Source organism: Limulus polyphemus, unplaced genomic scaffold (genome assembly GCF_000517525.1).
Source record: "Limulus polyphemus unplaced genomic scaffold, Limulus_polyphemus-2.1.2 Scaffold72, whole genome shotgun sequence".
Classification (NCBI taxonomy): Eukaryota; Metazoa; Arthropoda; class Merostomata; order Xiphosura; family Limulidae; genus Limulus; species Limulus polyphemus.
In genome coordinates, this window is record NW_013665682.1 from 306883 (window position 1) to 312879 (window position 5997).

The window sequence follows — 5997 nt, forward strand, 5'->3', positions numbered from 1 at the left end:
TTACATGACCTACGCGGTCATTATAGAGTTCGGGATTCCTAAAGTTAACGTATGCATCAAATACAGTATCAACTTTGATGGTACGGATTAAATTCTAGCTTTACGTTATCAATACATTTCCCTCATATTTTTTGTAGGTTCTGAACTGCAATTTTCCTAATGCATATGGAAGATGAATAAGTACAATCAGTGCAAACTGAGTTAAGGGATAGGATTAATGATATCAAACTATCATTTTAATGCTGATTCAGAAAAGATCCAAACTATCAAATGACTAAGTACAATTAGTGCAGCTTCAGTTATAGGATAGGATTACTGATATCAGACCAAGTGTAATCGGTGCAAGTTCAGTTATAGGATAGGATTACTGATATCAGACCAAGTGTAATCGGTGCAAGTTCAGTTATAGGATAGGATTACTGATATCAGACCAAGTGTAATCAGTGTAAGTTCAGTTATAGGATAGGATTACTGATATCAGACCAAGTGTAATCAGTGCAAGTTCAGTTATAGGATAGGATTACTGATATCAGACCAAGTGTAATCAGTGCAAGTTCAGTTATAGGATAGGATTACTGATATCAGACCAAGTGTAATCAGTGCAAGTTCAGTTATAGGATAGGATTACTGATATCAGACCAAGTGTAATCAGTGTAAGTTCAGTTACACTGATTACACTTGGTCTGATATCAGTAATCTATCCTATATCAGTAATCCTATCCTATAACTGAACTTGCCAGGCTAAGCGTAATCAGTGCAAGTTCAGTTATAGGATAAGATTACTGATATCAGACCAAGTGTAATCAGTGCAAGTTCAGTTATAGGATAGGATTACTGATATCAGGCTAAGCGTAATCAGTGCAAGTTCAGTTATAGGATAGGATTACTGATAACAAGTTATAATGTAAATGTCGACTCTAGCCAACGCTTGTTGGTTTATGTGTACACTGTCCTATGAGAGTTATACATCAAAACTTTCTTGACTGATGCAGAAATATCATACGAAGAATGACAGTTTTCTGTGTTGCACTATCCTCGATTTTGATTTCAAATACAAACGATGGTCGAAAACAAGAATATACAAGGGAATTATAACTTCGTTTTTCGCTATTATTATTATTATTATAAGAGTACAGTTGTAATTTATCATTTTTGAAAGTTCCTTTATAATTCATAAAAAAAGAGCATTCGCTCGAGTTTGCATATGGAAATATAATAATGTAAAAGGCAAATTTTTATTGCATCATAAAAGACACGATTTTTCAGATTTTTTCATGGTTTGATATTTTACTACATCACCGTACTAAAACTGCAACCCAATATTGTGATTCTTAAAAAACCGCGATAAATGTTAAGATAAAAAGTTCTTGGTAGACTGCATTCTGACTCTCCGGTAGTTCAGCTATAATTTTAGGGCTTAAAGCATTAAGATACAGTGAGCACAGTGCAGATACTCTATTGTGCAAATTTGCACTTAACAACGAACAAACATACTATTTTATAATTTTAGACCAAAAGAGTATAATAAACAGATATTTCTAAGTGGAAATAGCCTTGTAATTTGGTGGAATTATAACTTTGCCAAGCCCGTTTGTTACATAGGCAGATGCGTTCAAATGTATTACTCAGTCAGTGAGATTGAGAAATTTGTGGTTTTGTGAATTTTTTGTATCTGCACTGCTGACTTTCTAGAGTGGTTGCATGACTTATAATTTTATATGTGGTTTGTTCATCACGTAAGGGTGTCTCGCAAGTGATTGTGGAGATTTATTATTTGGTTGTTAAATGTCTATATGAGTAAATAGTTTGTTTTGCATGCATTATGTATCTGCCCCATTCCTACTATAAGTACTATTGTACTTATGATAAAATTCATATTTTGGACTCAAGTAACTTCAGAATAGAAATAAACAGGAAAAAACAATGAATACATAATTGGGTAATTAGTGAGAAACAGCTGCACAGTACGACTTCAACAAATATGCATCTTATTTAATATATATAGGGTTAGTATGAATTACTATTTTTATTTGACTAGTACAAATTTTGTTACTCTCTCAAACTACTAACTCCATGTTTTACATGATAGAACAGAAGCAGAAACGTTCAGGTGTATACTTTTACCTACACTGTTGCCAAACTAGGCTAAGCATCCATTTTCATAATTGCCTGGCAATTTAGCACAGACCCTTTTGTAAACGTGTTACTTAAAAGCATTAATTATCAGATAAGATAACAGCTGGAATCATATCAGAATAAAACAAAGTGCAATAACACACATTTGGTAAAAAGAGGAACAACCAAAAACCAGTGAAGTTTTTAAGTTGTTATTGTTTCCTCGACATTTCAACGTACGGCTTTTTAAAAGATGACCCTATTCAACAAAATGGTTTTTCCTAAGACTACTGTTAAATTTCATAAGGTAATCTTTTCAAAAAACTGTAAGGAGAAATTATAGAAAATAATATTCCATAGCTTCTACCCGTTCTATTTTATATTAAATATGTTTACTCTCTAGTGTGCGCTAAGCCACCTTAATTTCACCGATAGATAGTTATTATAAACAATACAGATCATGTTTTTAATTCTGAGACACCGAATTCAGCATTTTATATTTCAATTAAATTCACACAGAAATAAAGTAAATATCAGTTCACAATGACAAATACTCGTAAAAGCAGAGCTTAGATAAATCCTTTCTGTATAATAATTACATAAAAGTAGTTTGTATTTCTTGTTTTTCTCCAGAAAGGTCCCAGAATTTCGAGATCTCACAGTTAGGTCAAACTGTTTAAGGCCGGTAAAGCTCAGGCTTGACCAGACTAGACCAGATTTTTTTCGACCGGAGATTACTTTATCGTATCAAACCGCCTCTTTTAAAGAGATTATCCTATTGAACAAAGTGTTTTTCCCAAGATTACTGTTGAATTTAATAATGTAATTTCATTAAGTACTTAGTCTGATCGTTGATAAAAAGTTTGCGTACTAGGTCTGTGGATCCAAGGGTCCATGGCTTGGGTCCCATTGTTGTAGAAATACACTTTGAACTTTGGTGCCGTGGGTACGTTATAAGGGTTACAATTAAATCACAATATTCTGTCATATAAGAATAACCTAACAGTTGTCGGCGAAACTTGTTTACTAGCTGCCTTCCCTGTTGTCTACCAGTTTAGAATTAGCGACTACTGTTGTTTAAATTTACGCAAACATTTTTAAAAAGCAAACAAATAATATCACAACAGAATACAAGAATCTTAAAAAAAAAGTATTTTGCTACAAAATGAAATTTAAATGTTTGCGCTCCATTACCTTCCCTGGTGGCTCAGCGGTAAGCTTCAATGTTTATTGCACTTTAATTCGGAATTGATCCCAGTGGTAGAAACAGTCAAATATTCCATTATACATCTTTGCGCTAAAGCAAAACAAAAGCTATATATTACATTTAAAATTAGTTTTCCTTTTGCCATATCTTGCACTATCTGATAAGACTTAAAAAAGCTTATGGTTTATAATTTTATGAAATATAACGATTCATAAATGGTTTATTTATGTATTTCGCGCAAAGCTACACGAGGGCCATCTGTGCTAGCCGTCCCTAATTCAGCAGTAAAAGACTAGAGGAAGGCAGCTAGCCATCACCACCCACTGCCAACTCTTGGGCTACTGTTTTACCAACGAATAATGGGATTGACCGTCACATAATAACACTCCCACGGCTGAAAGGGCAAGCATCTTTGGTGGAACGGGGAGATTCGTAAATGAAAGTTCCATTTAATTGGCTTATATAACAAGAAAATGACTTGCCTTTACCCATATTTATTGCCTGAGCAATACTTTCGAAACTTTGCTACCACAAGAGCTATTGAAACTGTCTTGACTTCTCATGTTTTATCGATGGAACAAAATATAGAAAAAGGGGTAATAAAAAAGACACAAACTTTGGATAAAAATTGAAACCAAAATCAGAACACACAAAAAATTGATGTAAATCTCAACCGTATCATTTTTTTAATATAAAAACAAAACAATAATAATAAATACAACTAAATATCTGCAAAAGACAGCATCCACGTATTATGTCATTTTATTTATAATAAATAATGCATTTTGATAAAGAAAAAATAATGCTGCCCATTTCTTTCTTCTATTTGCTCCATGACATTGAGTTATGTTGACTTGAGAGAATCCACTCGTACAATGCAATCCAAAGAAAATAACTGAGCCTTATGTGATGCGCTACAGATGATTTAACGTATATTAATATAGAAGATAATATGCTACCAATTCATTTTTCTTTATTGCACAATTTTTTGTGGGAAAAAAATCTATAAACATTCAAACAGAATTTCCTCTGAAAAATATATAAAAATGATTCAATAACATGCATGTTACTTACATATTTATATGAGTGTAAGTCCTTTTTGTTAGGAATAAGAACGTTAGAAGTACAATAAATACATAATCAGCATAAGAGACGCGTTCATGAATCTCCCAGAGGATCAGCAGCAAATGTATGGACATGCAACGCTAAAATACGGAGTTTGATTCCCAGTAGTGGACATAATGCAGATAGCCTATGGTTTTTGCGCTAAAACAAACGCAATCATGATTTCTGTTTTCTGTCCATTGTTACTGATGAGGGGTAGAAACTTTTGAAATTAGCCTAACTCCAGGACAGGTAACAACTCCTAGTATATACAATATTCCTCAATTGTCTTTCATTGTCCCAAGCAAACCAAATTGTAGATTATGTTCGTTTACAAAACAATTTCACTCAAAACCAAATAAAAGTCACAAATATTAAACATCATACACTTATCACAATGAATTGTATTTGTATTTATAGCAAAGCTACTAAGACTGTCTGCCGCCATTCTTAATTATGAAATACTGACCAGAAAGAAAACAAACAGTCAACAGTACCCTAAAACCAACCATTTATGCTAACGGACTGACTGTCACTTTTATAACGCACCCACAGCTTAAAGAGCAAGGAATAGTTTATGGTATTACTCGGATTCCAAACAGACTCGCTAGCTCTGAAATCCACCTGTTTTTTTAAGTGTAAAAAAAAAAGACTGTTCCAAAATTTCCAGCAAAGTTATCTGCTCTAGAAGACCACAGTTTTGAACCGATACGCTAGAGGGAAGACAGCTAGTCAACAGCACCCATCTCCAACTCTTGGGCTAGTGTAATTGAATAGTTGGATTTGATTTTCACTCTTATAACGAACACACGACACCGAAATGCGATTTTGCAGCAACAGGACACAAGCTATGAACCCTCGGATTCACGATACGGATGCACCTGTCGAAAGCTCGAAAGCTTTGTCGTTTCTTTTTATCTGATTCACCCCAAATATTTCGTTTTGTTTCAACCATTATGAATGTTTTTTTTGCCACAGTGTTTTTTTCTTGCCCATCACTATTTTCAATGGTGCACCGTTAATGATTTTGTTACAAGGAATATTAATATGAAACTCCTCAAGTTCACTTCATTTGTCGCGAAACCGGAGCCAAAGAAATAAATATATACGTACAATGCAACACTAAACTTTGTACACGAAGCAAAAGGCAAATTTTGAAGACGTGAGGTTTTTTTTTACGTTACAACCTTAATCCCAAGTAGTTTAAGGTCAGCTGGTATTTTTGTAGGCCAAGTCGGCAATCATATATGACGAGCACATCGATCACCCAAACCACTAGGCCATGTCAGGACTACGACGTGATATAAAGTGGACAAATCAGTGACCAGCAGCTTATCTCACCTGGAAGGTATAATAAGGTCTCACTGCTTGGAGATTATATATATATATATTTGGTAAAGCAGGCATTTTTCGTCTGATAACATATGCTATAGTAGATCAAAACTTTGTTTCTAGTCTTCGCACGGATGAAAGAATTCCGTTTAAATATTACAGGCAAGCTACAACATTTCTTTTAAACAACAGTGAACATTAGTACTTTCCGTATAAAAATATCCGCAAGTCATTGCTCA